At 44.1% G+C, this 15,102-nt stretch overlaps 2 long non-coding RNA genes across 3 annotated transcripts; one reads left to right on the top strand and one right to left on the bottom strand.

The window, feature by feature from the left end:
* The first annotated feature begins 3,381 nt into the window (after positions 1-3,381).
* Positions 3,382-5,029, top strand: LOC134464168 (uncharacterized). 2 transcript variants are annotated; one of them, XR_010037854.1, is made up of 2 exons: positions 3,382-3,951; positions 4,147-5,029. It is a non-coding gene; the product is annotated as an uncharacterized LOC134464168 (long non-coding RNA). The 2 variants fall into 2 exon arrangements; XR_010037853.1 differs by having other exon boundaries at positions 4,454-5,029.
* A 494-nt stretch (positions 5,030-5,523) lies between these two features.
* Positions 5,524-14,133, bottom strand: LOC134464167 (uncharacterized). Its single transcript, XR_010037852.1, has 5 exons — positions 13,913-14,133; positions 9,853-9,924; positions 8,048-8,165; positions 5,787-5,827; positions 5,524-5,649 (listed from the first exon to the last, which is right to left on the bottom strand). It is a non-coding gene; the product is annotated as an uncharacterized LOC134464167 (long non-coding RNA).
* Between the last annotated feature and the right edge of the window lie 969 nt (positions 14,134-15,102).

Here is a 15,102-nt window from a genome sequence, read left to right on the forward strand (position 1 = left end):
TAGACATACACCATCATGATAAAGAAGAATAAAGAGCAATATAAAATATGTGGCTAGTGGAATACCTGAAAGGCTAGTGATTCGCGAAAACCACCAGCCACAGTGGCTGGTGGGTAAAAAAGTTAATGTCAAGCCCTGGTCTCTAGACTAAACACACATTTGACTACCACAGCACCAGAGGACACCCAGGCCCCGCCCCTCCCCACCCAGGCCCCTCCCCTCCAGCTGAGTGGTGCTGTGTTTACCACGGTTACCTAGTTACAGCATGTTACAGTGGGGAAGAGGCGGAGTTTACACTGAACACACACTCTCTCTCCCTCTCACACACACTCTCTCTCTCCCTCTCACATACACTCTCTCTCCCTCTCACACACACTTTCTCTCCCTCTCACATACACACACACTCTCTCTCCCTCTCACACACACTCTCTCTCCCTCTCACACACACACTCTCTCTCTCTGAACTCCACTTGGCCTCTAGAGTCCATTGCCACACTGAAACCATCACCATCAACTCTTAAATGTCACACACTTACTTACACACGTACACACACTTACACACAGGCTACACTTACTTACACGCACTTACACACATATACACACTCCCACATGCACACATCATCATCATCATCATCATCATCATCATCATCATCATCATCATCATCATCATCATCATCATCATCATCACCATCATCATCACCATCATCATCATCATCATCACCATCATCATCATCACCATCATCACCATCAAGTCTAATTGACCGTTTGACCCCGCCCCCCTTCACCCCCCCAAGGGTTGCCAGGGTAACAGTCTCTTCCAAAATAAGCACCTCTTCCCTCCAATTCTCCTCTCCTCTTCTCTCCTCTCCTCTCCTCTTCCCTCCAATTCTCCTCTCCTCTTCTCTCCTCTCCTCTTCTCTCATCTCCTCTCCTCTCTTCCCTCCTCTCTTCTCCTCTCCTCTCCTCTCCTCTACTCTCTTCTCCTCTCCTCTCCTCTCCTTTATTGTCCTCTCCTCTTTTCTCCTCTCCTCTTCTCTCCTCTCCTCTCCTCTCCTCTCCTCTCCTCTCCTCTCCTCTTCTCTTCTCTGCAGGTAAGTGCAATCCAGGGTTCTGTACAGTGATGTAAAATACCAGGCGGTCAGGCAGGAAGGAAGGCAGCTAGAGCCAGGTGCATGAGAACTCCAGGTAGATCCAGGTGGATGAGAACTCCAGGTAGATCCAGGTGGATGAGAACTCCAGGTAGAACCAGGTGGATGATGACTAGAGGTAGAACCAGCTGGATGATGACTTCTTTTAAGAGACATATATTAGATGACACGCACTCACACCCCCCTCCCCCCTCCACACACACACACATAGGCATAAGCATAGGCCGGCTAGGCGGTCGCCTAGAGCGCAATGTGAAGAAGGAGCGCCGAAATGGCGCTCTCCGATGCGTAATTTTTCGGTATGGAGGTTTTTTTATGAAGTCGCAATCAACAAAGTGTGGCGAAAGCGCTCCTCACGGCAAAACGCCCCTCAGCCAATGGTAATATCGCTTTCAACTGTCTCTGGGAAGTCTGTGAACCAATAAACAGACAGTCCTGAGAAAGGGGGCGGGATGAGTGACAGCGTGCGATCTATTTTGAATTTGGAGACTCACTCGAGAGACAGAGGGAAGCGCAGACAGAGCATTTCTGCTCTGCTGGGTGGAGAATTGTTTGTTATGTTCTCATTAAACCAGTCATTGCATGATGCAGGAGTTGCAGAGGTTGTTTTGGAACTATGTGATTTAATCAGCAACCGTTTGTGATTATGGAAAGCCTAATAGTTATGAGGCTACTGTTTGGAATTAGAGGGAAAAAGAGCTTTGTTTTTGATCTGAGAAATCGCTAGTTAGCATGCTAACATTAGCCAAGTATGCCAAGCAATGAAATCCAAGCAATGTAAAGTAAGACTGGTGCAATGTTTAAAACAATTTTAGCTGCCATATGTCCTTCCATCCACTTGAATGAATTACCTGCTTGTTGTAATCTTTAAAAAACATTGTTTCCAGACCAGAATGACATAGCCTACATGAATCATGTAACACAGAACCATGCACAGCATGTTTTCATGCTGAGTGATGTATTGCAGTCAAGTGAGGCTATTTACTATATTTTGTATATTATTCTCCCTTTCTCTCACCCTGTCCCTCCAGTTCAAACACATAGATAGCCCCCTTCTCATTCTCCTACTCACAAATGCACCACTATTTCCAGTCCAGAAATGAAATTGGTTCGGAATCATAGACAGCACAAATGTGTAGCTTATTAAAATTGTTATGCTGACATGCTTTGTGATGCTGTAGGTAGTGTAGATAGGCTATCAATGCAGACCTCCTTGGTAGGCCTATTGTCTACACATGCATTTTACATGCAAATGTACTGTATCACTCTCCTGGCATTTCAATTCCATATTACAATTCAAACACATTGATAACCTCCCTCTCATCTGGGGTTGGGGGCACCACCACCATCACATCCAACACACCACACAGTGAAGCTACTTTCATGCGACTCAATCTGATGTGTTGGTCGCCTGTCAAAAAGAACCAGAAATCCATTTGATGCAAAACAATTATTGTTCTTGATGCTATTTAGTTAAGCTTATTACCGGTATTACTCTTTTGTTCTGTAAGGTATAAAAAATAGGGTTTTTTTCTTTCAAAGGTTGAAGGGGGGGGGGGTTTGCGCCAGAACTCAATCTCGCCTAGGGCACCAAATAAGCCAGAACCGGCCCTGCACACACCCTCCATACACACACACACACACACACACACACACACACACACACACACACTGCAACCTATCCTCATCCCAAATGCGTAATATATGTGACTATTTGTTAAGCATGCCGATGCGTAAAAGAACATTACGCATTCGGAGCACCCCCTTACGGTGGACCGAAAGCACTGCATCATCAACTCTCAATGACTCGGGAATGCTCGGAAAAGCCAAAGCGCCTCCTTATTGGTTGGTTAGAACGTACCAGGAGTTACGCATTTAGCACAGGGCCGTTTCTTCTGTAATCCTTCGTAAAAGAGGCATTGTGACTTTGGGATAGATTAAAACACAATATGAGATTAATGTGTGCTTCATTGCACCCATCATTTGGGTGGTATATGCTCTTAGTACGTTTAAACCCATGGTCAGACGGTAGTGGTGGTGGTGCTGCAGATTGCACTTGTGTTAACTCTATGCTCATAGCAACCGTTGTCAAGGCAAACAAACATTTAAAAAAAAAAAAAGTGTACATTTTCGAGAGATAGTACAAAACATACGAACTTGTTATTATTAATTATTGTTGTTGTTGTTGTTGTTGTTGTAGAAAAATATCACATACACCAGGGGTTATGTCGTGTAAAATAAATAGAGAAGAAACATTTCCTTGTGATGTTGATGCAATTACGGTAACCATTTCCTAAGCCTGATGACGAATTACAACGCCTGTATACAAGCGCTTTCTTTGAGAGAGGATCTATGTGAACCATATTTTATCTTGAATTTGTTTATAGCCATGGGAGAGTAAGTTACCAAATGCAAGGAAGGAGGAAGAAAACCATCCCACTTTCAAGAAAGAACTGAAATGTTATTTCAACTCCCTTGAAGGACTGAACATGTTGCATATTGTTATACGCGTGCATTCAAAATGCGTAAATAAGCAGTACGCATGGGAAAGAGAGAGAAAACGTTTGCTATACTACGCATTCAAAATGCGTAAATAAGCAGTACGCATGGGAAAGAGAGAGAAAACGTTTGCTATACTACGCATTCAAAATGCGTAATGACACAGTACGCATAGGAAAAAAGAAAACGCGTTTCTTTTGTTACGCATTCAAAATGCGTAATGAATCAGTACGTATTGGGGAAAAAAAGAACACATTCATTGTGTACGCATTCTGAAGGCATCGGAAAAGGACTACCAGTGCTGGTAAAAAAAATGATCCCATATGTAATTCACCTCTTCATTTTATTATCTTGCAAGTTCGATCTTAGTTTGCTATGTAGGCTATCCAGAAATGATTAGCTTCACTTGTGTTATGTCGAACCAGCGTGTTCTTTCATTGACTTGTCGCCTACTACATAACAAAGTGACAATGCTTGTTTACACATACTTTATTTACAGACAGGCACAACATACGGTATAGCAAGTCAATGATGTGTAGCATTATGAAAATGATTGATCCAACAGCTTGCAGTAGGCCTAAACCACCCATCAGGTATTCTGTTGCTTTACATAAGGTGGCGCTTATCATCCAGCGCGCGTCAGTTCACATGATGCCTGCCTTACAAAGGCAAAGACAAGTAGCATAACTAAACTAACATTGAATCTCAGAGAGAGAGAGAGAGAGAGAGAGAGAGACTATTCATATCTGAAACTGGACACATTTGGAACTTGGCTTCATCACAAGACTTTTTCTTATTTCTTGGAGTGTTGACGCAGGACCTGGGAGGACTTCAGAGGGGCCCCAGCATACCAGTTTGATACCACACCAGTGGTGCCTTCTCCAAGCTTCCATCGCCCCCGATGTCATCATCCTCATCGTCGTCTCCACCTCTTCAGCTTTTTCTTTTTTTTTTTAAAAGAACCCCCACCCCTTAATTCACTAAAACAGCGCTACATTGTTTACAAGCTGTCCCCAATACTGTATATTACTGAAGTAATATCTTAATTCAATTACAACACAGTGGTAAACACACAAGTTATCAGTCATACATATCTCCTCCACTGTTCAGATTCAAAGCATTCTCCTATGGTTGTCGATTCAATGTGCCATGAACCTTCCATTTCCTCCTCACTTATGCGTTAAAGCCCACAGTATGAATGTAACATGTACCATGGGGAGCATTCCAATATGCAGACTTCCTTGCTCACTTGCCCGCTTGTGACCTTACGTATGATGAAGTCAAAGACGACAGAAAATGTATTCAATGTCTTGCAAAATGCACAATTCTAATGTAATTTCATCGTTTGGAATTGGGATGGTGAATGAAGAACAGTCCCCCCCCCCCAAAAAAAATTTTTTTGTGGCTACGCTGACGGCAGGAAAGCCTTGTTTTCTCTACGGAGACAGGGCGTCAGCAAAACACGAGGCCACAAGCACAAGTGGAGGATGGAAGTCTGCATGTTAGAATACACTCCTAGTCTGAATTGGCCTGAGGTGATGTCAGAGGGAGAAAGTTTGTTCGTACCGAGTTTGTTGGTGATGAAGGAGTGATGCTTTTGCTCTGCAGCGGGCATGCACATTTTGCCAGTTTGATGCATTCTGGTAATCAGTGCACATGCACGCTGCATAGCACAAGCACCACTGCATCATCACGAAAGAACCCACCGTCTGGGTGACAAAACAAGTGGAATGGAGTGCTGTGATCTGAGGACTAAATTTCAGTTCACTTTCTCTCTGCTGAAAAAGCACAAGCAAGGGTAGCTATCACCTAAAGCCACCAGACTTTGTACACCGCATACATGCATTGTGTGATGTAATAAAAGGACCCACGCCAATGGGGTGTCTGTGTTACTTTATTTTTTTAAAGAGTAAAAAAGTTAACCATGAAGCGGCAAACTAAAAACAAAGCATAGTGGATTTTATTTTTGTTCAGCACCCACGACGACAGCCATCTTCTACCACTGCAAGGGAGAAAACAAACAAACAAACAAACAAACAAACAAACAAAAAATCATTAAACAGTAGCAGCATGTGGAAAAATCTGTCACTGAAATTTACTTTCTGTTATTATACTGACAATGAATGTAGGAGTGCTCACCATGTACAGTGTTTCCAGAAAACATGGATACGTAGCACACCCTGAGAAACATAAAATGAGAGGAAACATGTCAGAACCACAACAGACCACGACACGAGGTCCTGAGCCAAGCAGCTAAATTTCAAAAACATTTGTTGACATGTTGAATATCCCAACTACAACGTTGCCTCAAGCAGTGTTCACGCTAGAATTCTCGCTGGCCAGACAAGTGGCCGGCTGTATTGCAGAATACCGGACATATGGAATATCCAACGGACCTTCCCTCATATAGCCAACCACACACTCCTTAATGGGTCAAAGTGGCTAGTAAATTGGTCTTTTCTAGCAAAACTTAAATTTCACTAGCATTTGGCCAGTTGGCTGGTGTTAATTTAGAGCCCTGCTTGTATGCACGGGGAGCAAACGCGCGCTCTCTTTCAGAGACCAGAGAGCTCGAACTGGGAAAAAAAAACAGCCACCCAACGTGCAGCGTGCATATCTAGCCGAAGTTAGACTGAAAACACATTGTGTTTTGTCCGCAAACCAAAGAGGATTTCCCTACTCAAATTGGGTAACGAGGAGATGACTGTAATGGTAGTGCAGTAACAGAAACGACACAACTGAAATTTGAACTGTATTGCAATGTGTTCCTTCCTGCGCTCTCAAAGGTAATGGAATCGACACGTTGCGTACGACGCTCTATGTGGGCGTGTGAGTTACATCCATTTTGGCCAGAGATGAAAAAAAGTTTTAAAGCCCTGCATGCTCTTTCGCTGGGACTTCTCGTGAGCACATCTTTCTCTGAAATGTTTATGATTTGACCCTCTACTGTTGCCTACTTGGCAATCCACCACCGTTTTTCAGCAGAGGTAAAGTGAAAGTAATTGGATGCTGAAATGCTGCGCATGCCATCGCATTGTGTCCCAAACAGTTGACTTTGCAACTGGGCATGAAACGGTTTTGCAAATGCAACGCCCTTTGTTGTGTTCACTGGTATATTGGTAAAATGGGCAACAAAAAGCAGAATAGTTCCTCGACAGCAGCCAGCGTGAGTCAAGTGATTGGGAAGCATATAACCTCACTGGGGACAATGACGTGGGGATGAGAGCGCAAGCAACACTATAGCGTGCTGTTTATGACACGTTCATTTAGGCTTTTCACAATTATTTTCAGCTTTGTTCAATTTCATATTACTGGTGTTTTGTCACATTCAATGTTTAAAATGAGCTAGTAATATTTACTGATTAATTGTAGTCATTTTTGTCGGACATTTTGTCAGGTCACATTTTACTTTGCCAGTCATTCATGCATGCGAAACGGCCAATGTCCGGCCACAGCCGGCTAACGTGAACCTTGGCCTCAAAGACTCACAGATTAATAATAACAAGGCTCTATGCCGTGCTAGGTACCGATTGTCCGGCACTCAGTTCGACAGTGCCCCTTTAACACATCTAAAAAAATGATCATAGAAACAACAGATTTTGTATCAATACTACCGCTTCACAGAGTGAACAGAATTCCCACCTTAGGCTAAGGCCCGCCCGCCCTAAAATGTTGTATCGCAGCACGGCAAAAGGACGAGGCCGGACAGAAGTCGGACAGTTTGACACTCGATGCAGAAATCGCATGTTTTCAAGTCGGGTTTAGCAAGATATTACGGTCATATTATTATTAAAATATGATTGGAAATTGTGTCTGGGGCATCTGTGACAAAGGTGCTAGTTTCCCCGCAAAAACACAAACCCGTGTCAAGGTAGGATTTTGGTTTTATTGTCTATTTAATGAAGAAAACAGCTAGCAAAGTTAACCATCAGTCACGTCAGGATCGTTTTGTCTAGCAGCTGATGGACGTTATTTTGTTAGGCTACTGAAGATATAAACGCCAAACGTTAACTGATGTGGTTGCACAGATTTTCTAGAGAGGTGGTGGTAGCTTTGAGGATGACTACAGCAGTCACGTCGGGTGATTTTGTCTAGCAGTTTCAGCAAGGGCTCACAGATACGAGTTAGCTGACCATGGTGCCAGCTACAGCACGCCTATCGATAATCCAGGTGAGAAGGTGAGAGAGCCCAAAACAGTTTAACAACTGTGATGCAAGACAATTAAGGAAATAAATACTTATTTATTAGGGGGTGAACAACTGCTGTGATTTACAGTCACAAACCATGTTGACATCGCAGCACAGAAAGAAAGAAAGAAAGAAAGCTCATCTGCCCGACCTAGCGACTGTAACACAAGGGGGCCGAGCTTAGCCAAAGGCGAATTGTGTACCGGTACTTACACCCATGTTTCAGGATGCTGTCAATCATTCTTCTTGTTGTTACACTTTTCCACAGCTGAGAGCAAGATGGCCTTTTCCTCCCTTATCTTTCGATGCATAGAGGCTGGAGATGATGTTTCTGCGTTACACATGAAGAGAAAATGTTCACTTTAATACATGTTAGTGTCAAAGCATGGCAAGACGTGCAAAGAGATCACACAAAATGCCTTGCTTAAAGCCTCGTTCACACACATTGCTGAGCGAGTAACTAGCAGCGACGTGTCACAGCGAGACGAGCAGGCGAGTACTGTACAAGCGATGCAATGTGGGCGGAAATGAAAACATTAGGCTCGGACGCAACTGAGCAGGAACTTGCTTGATCGCAAAGAGATTTGCTTGGTCTAATAAAGGTGGGGTTGAATGCTTGACAAACAAGATGGACAGTTTTTTTTCTAACGTGACTTCTCAAGACATAAAAACACAGCAGCCAGTGAACTGTCTCACAGCCATGTGGACTACACCCGCAATTTACGTCAGATAGATGAATGCCAATCAGGGTAGCATGGAGGAGGTCCCATGCCAGAGCAGTAGCTCTTACCTTACTGCGCCGCTGCTTAGCGAAAATTTCGTTCCCGCGATGGCTCGGTAGGATGGTGGTCCAGGTGTGTGAGAGCATATATGCCCCCTCATCCCTGTTCATGATACTTGGGTTGAGCTTTCTGATCTCCATAGACTCCTGAGGGATGAGGGGGCATATATGCTCTCACACACCTGGACCACCATCCTAAGAGGACAACTCTAACAGCAGGAGGTGTGACCAACGTGTCATTATTGGAAGGGAGGTCACACCTCCACAATATCATCAGCTGATTTTAAAGCACGTCACTCATCAACATCACAGTGACCCTCTGATGAAGACGTAAGTAACACCGTCGAAACATGTCAGGTAAAAGATAAAAACTTTTACATGTCTTAAGGCAAAAGAAAATCCAAAGTGTTAAAGACCGTATTTTAACTCTGAGCGAGGAGAGTAAGCGAGTAACCAATTGGAATGCAGAGTTCGGTACTTCTCATTGGCAGTTAAAACCGCGGGAACGTTTAGCGAACATTCCATGAGAGAGTGACGAGTAAAAGTACAATAGAAAGCAAGTTGGTTCACTTCAGAACGCCTTGGCCAGAGGAGATGGGACCACTGAAATGTTTTTGTTGCATTGCGTTTAAAGCACAACAACGGACGTCATCACCTCTTCGTCAGTCAAACCATATTGATACGACTACAAAAAATACAAAGAAACATGTTCTTTCCCTCAGTATTGAGGTTGTCAGTATCCCCAAGCAGTAGGCTCCTTCTTGAAGGTGGTAGCCTCAATGATCTGAGGCGCACTGATGTTAGTGAAAAACATAAGGGATAACGCTGCCAGTATTCATCAGGGCAAACTTTGTTACTTCTTACAAAGGTGCTTTTAAAATGGATTCCAGGTCAAGTGACCCAGTGACATGGCCAATCAATATCAGTGCATTGTGAAACACTTTTTAACAAGAATAATAATCCCATAATAACAATAATAATAATAATAATAATAATAATAATAATAATAATAATAATAATAATAATAGGGACCAGATAAGCACTCCGTTTTAAAATTGTACAAAGACAGAGGTGCCGCAGGCAAAGGTTGACAGGTAAACATAGCCTCAACTGTAGCCTTTGAATAATAGACTACTACGGCAATGTTCATCACGAGTCTGAAGAGGACCAGTTTGCTTTCTATTGTCGGCCGTCCTGGACTGTGGACTGTGGAGTGCACCAAGAAGCAGAGACTTACGTTTTACCCGACACTCTGAGCTCTCCAGTCATCTCTGCCACCTCCAAGGTTATTCCAGGCCTTCCTCAAGAGCTAGAGGATTTTTCAAACACAATAAACAAATGATGAGGGTGAAATGTTTACAACTTTAATTGCTGCTAAGCAACTGATAAGACCTCCACTACTACGCAGTTAATCACAAAGACTTTAACTCCTGTCCCATTTTTGGAAATAAGCTCATTATTTGGAAATAAGCTGTACACCTTACCTTGAGTTAAATGATTGGGTTTCACCCTTCTCCTGTATTTTCAAACCGTTTCTCTGGGTATGGCAGTACAAATTTTACCCCTAAGCTAGCAGTTAACATCGAGTCCTATGTGACCAGCTAGCCGCCAGCTTTAGGGTAAACTTTGTACTGTCGTACTGAGACAACGGCAGGAAGTACAGGAGAAAGGTAAAACCCAATCATTTAACTCAATGAGAGGTGTAAAATGAGCTTATTTCCAAAAATGGGACAGTATCACTTCAAGGCCAAAATGCAGCATAGCAACAAACACAGCCATGCAAGTTGCAAAAGATCAACCTGGGGGGTATTCCAAGAACTTGGCTAATGTTGGATTTAAAGGGACACTGTGCAGGAAATGGTCAAAAAAGGTACTGCAACTTTGCTGCTTATTGAAATTGGGCTGCATATTGCCAAACTTGATCTTTACATAAAGGGTTACTAAGTATTACTGTAAACAAATATTTTCTAGTATGGTCCAAGTACCAGGGGCGGCGCCACGGGGTTGCTTAGGGTTGCTATGGAAACCCCTCGAAATTAATCAGCAACTGCTGAGCAACCCCTGACTTTTCGTCAAAAATATATAAAATATAATGCAATTTTCCGTAAAATAGTATTGAATGAGTATGTTCAACTAAACCTTTGGCCGAATGACATTCGACATTCACATTCGTGTCATATGAATCAGATTATGTGCATGCATAGCCTTGAGAAATGAGAAACGTCAATATTTCAGGGCAGTGGTCTGGTCTGTCGTTTCAACTCGAGTTACACTTACAGCAGCCTGGAACACTATCCTCCCCTCCCCCTCACCGTGCCCAGTTCCCGAGTGTTGGGCATGCGCACATTCTGCTAAAGTGACAGAACAGATAGGCCTATTAACTGTTTTAAAATTCCAACATCGGTAGCTTTGAATAACCCACGACATGACATGTTTAGAAAAGCCTGGATTATCTTCGTGAATCCTGACCATGACAGCCGGACCGGCAGCGTCTAGGGAGCGGTAGCTCGTAGCACGTAGCAGGCTCGTAGCACGTAGCAGGCCAACAACGGTGGCTATCCCTACTGATGGATCTGTGAATGACTTCGGCACTGATAAAACCAAATCAGGTTTTGTTGAAAGAATACCTCGTGAGATATTTTGGGTTTGAAAAGACGTTCATTTCCCTCTATCTGGGAACTGGGATTGGCTCGAGTAAGTTATTCCATTGCAGAGGATATTCCTTGCAGAGGATGCATTCTGTATCATTAGACACAATCTTTTCAATCTCTCTGAAGTGATTTCAGAAACATGCTATCGAAACTGGGAAAGGCAAGCATGCAACTTTCAAGGAACATTCAGTAACTTGAAGCGATAGGCTATGGCGAGATTCAGAAAAGCGCAGAACAGTTGGATCGCAGAGATGACATGTCAGCTGAGCCATATAGCTCTAGATATGCTGGCGTTTTAGTGGCGAGTCTCATCTGCGTTAGTGGCGATATTGCTGTCTAGTTCTGGATGCTAACAGGAGGCGAGATGTGGAAGTTTAGCCTGGAGAAACGCCGACACATGATTGACAAAAGACAGCGCTGCCACTCTACTCATAGTAAGTCACATTGTGTGTGTGTGTGTGTGTGTGTGCGCGCGCATGCATGTGTATGTGTGTGATGGCAATTGCAATATTGTACTATGCCTCTGTTGGTTGCTTTGAAATACACCCGGCCGCCGCGCCGTGGCGTTTTGTTTTCTATTCAGTTTGAGATGCTTGCTGCTCGTCATCTAATAGGCCTATGTCATGTGCACATGCAGTTGTTGTTGGTGGCGGTGTGTGCTTTGTCTGTGTTGGCATTTGGCAAAAGGCAGCTAACTACTCCTCTGTTGGTTGCTTTGCTTTGAATTGCACCTGTCGTCAGAGGTGCATCTTATCACCAGGCTAGAGAGGTAGGCCTAGCCGCTTAGGGCCCCCAAGCCGATGGTGAATAACAGCTAGCTTAAGACGATAAACTACTATAGTGGCGATTTGTTGCAAATGATAGGCCTAATTCTTTAAAATATTCGCTCCCAACTTGCCCTAGAATCGCCGCTGTCAGTCGTGGTGTTTTTGTTGTTGTTGAGTTCGAGATTCTGTGTCTAATTTATTTCGGCTCGCGCGCCTGTGTGTGTGCGCGCGCGCAATCTGTGCATGTGTGAGAGCGCACGCTGTCCTGTCATGTTTAAAGGCCAACTTCCGATAAAACACAGTTTTACTCACTCCTTTTGAAGATCGGACGGTCACCCCAAGTTAAACTCACTTGCAAGGCTCTCATAGCGGTGCGTCACCTCGCCTGGCTGTGTTTCCCGGTGTTTCCCAATTTACATCAATAATGCAGAGAAACGAGCGAATCACGAAAGCCTTTCTGTGTTTCGTCACGTCGAAAGAAGGCGTTGCCCACAAAGGTTTATGTCGATCCATTTTTCTAAAAACATGTCGAGTAATTTTTTTCTGCTTGTTTTCAATACAAGCAACGTCTGGTGGCCCGAAATCTAGCTTAGCTTAGCTATCAGCTGGTTGCTACTCTCAGGTACACACACAGCACAAAGCCTCATCCATAGAGCAAGCCCACTCTGGTAGCTGGCCCACTCCTGTAGCTCGCCTAGGGGTCGCTGTCGAAAGAGCACAGCCCTGAATGGAGCATGCACGCCTCCGTTGGCGCCCCTATAGTGCAGTACCACCCGGAGAAGTGGCGACTCTGTTTCCCATTACATTCTATCCAGGCACAGGAGGACTGAGCCAATCAGAGACGCATTTCCACGAGAGCAGGAAGAGTAAGCCAATCAGAGACGCTTTTCCACGAGAAACACGGAACACCCTCTCGTTTCCCCACAAGCCACATTGCTGGCTTGCAAAAACGGCTTGAAACAAAGCAACCAGAACGTTTTTTAAAACAGGACCAACGCGTAACACATTCAATAACAATGGGGAACACAGCAATATTAATCAAATGACGTTGAGAGGCCATCTTTAATGTAATGATTATTGTGAGGGATTTGGGCTGCGCAAATGGTCAAATAAGCAAAATTAAGATAATAATAAGTGGTGCCCGCCCTTGGATTTCATATGCCCGCCTTAAGAAACAGTTCTGGCTACGGGTCTGTGTCAAATGACTTCGCACTGAATGCTTCAGTCTGTGTTGTTGTTACTGTACTGTAAACTTGACTCGTACAGGACCGTAACCACCCCACCCCTTCCCGAAAAGTGCCTCTGCTAAATATAGGTGTTTTGATCAAGGTTTTTTTTTTTTTTTTTGACCAGCAACCTCTTGAATTCACACAGCAACTGCTAAGCAACTGCAACAAATTATTTCTGGCGCCGCCACTGCCAAGTACAGTCATTTTTGCAGCTAAAAATGGCTATTTTTGGAAATTCAAAATGGCGGACCATGGAGAAGATCCCCCTTTTCATGTATGAAAAGTGCAATTTTTACAGTCATAATGAAAACTTAGAATTTGATGCTTGTGGTAAGTATTCATGAAAAAGGTAACATTAGTGAATGGGCAGCATGAATTCTGGAAATAAACAACTAAAAATCTCACACAGTGTCCCTTTAATGATGGATTTTCAATCCACCCACCATTTGTGTTGGCTGAAAACCCTGCATGTGTTTTTTTTTTTAAGAAGAGTCGTAGAGACCACTGTCCATTTCCAATATCCAATGCAGTACATTTGCCAAATACATTACAGTCAGCGGCATAGAGCAGATAACGCATGTTGCAGAGCTCTGGAGCACGATCATCTTGGTGTCTACTCTAGACATAGTTTTACAGAACAATTTTCATACCTTATCAATTGTATCCGTGTGTGCAGCTTGACTCAGCCGGGTCCATCTCGTCACGCATATCCTCAGGTCTTCACGTCAGTCCTGTGTCTGTCATCCGTTACCTGTTGGGTATCAGTCATCATCCACACATGCCACAACGAAAAACATGGGCAAACAACCATCCACACCAAAGGCCCAGTCTTCTTTCAGCATAGTGGGATGGCAGTGCACAAACACACACACACACACCACACACACACACCAACACACACACACACACACACACACACACACACACACACACACCAGAAGTCCCCGGTCCAAGAGAAAAGTGCATAAGGTCGTGCATGCATGCACACGCGCGCACACACACACACACCTCCGAGAGGCTCCATGCTCCCCTGCCCAACACAGCACCACGTTTGGCTTTCTGGTGAATAATAAGACAACAAAAAAAAAAACATTCAGTGATCTTACAGACTCAGCCCCTCTCCACCAGGCAGTGTCATCAGCTTGGCCCCTAATATGAAAAGTATTAAATTAGTGTGATTGTCCCCATGTGTGTGTGACGGAGGTCATCTTGCATCTGTTCCTCCCCCTCGGGAATCGAACCGCTGGACTAAAGGATCAGTCCCCCAGCCCAACGGCATCGAACAACGTATGAGGCTTTTGGGAGGGAGGTTTACTAACGTTCCACGCCAACTCTGCCAGTTTAGCTCAGTCACAATAATGATTCATCTCTTCTAGCCAGGAACCACAGTCAATAAAGGCCATCTGTCCCCACCTTCATTGGCTAATGCCCAACCTGTAATTCTTACAAAAGGAAATGTTAAACCAACATCTTCAGGCCGTCGGCACGTGGTCGATTACTTCATGCCAAGGCTTCATGCGAAGGCCATGGGAAAAACTCCAGCTGCAACCGCTCCTGGCCGTTGTGACGGTGACCCGCTGGCGGCTTCTCCATTGAGGCCCAGCAGCCCTCAATGCACTGCGGGCTTTTTCCTACTCCACGTTATGCGCCAAAACAATACACTTACACCAGTGTCCAAGATAACCTGTAAGAACTGTGTTACATTACAAACGGACCTGATCTGATATACGCATACATTGGCTATTCCGACTTACTTTAGACTGGCTTTCGCTATGCAATTTGAAAGACGACACACGCACCAATGAGCTTCATCCCCATCAAACCTTCGTTTTTTGAACAC

This window comes from Engraulis encrasicolus, chromosome 15 (assembly GCF_034702125.1).
Source record: "Engraulis encrasicolus isolate BLACKSEA-1 chromosome 15, IST_EnEncr_1.0, whole genome shotgun sequence".
In the NCBI taxonomy this organism is placed as follows: Eukaryota; Metazoa; Chordata; class Actinopteri; order Clupeiformes; family Engraulidae; genus Engraulis; species Engraulis encrasicolus.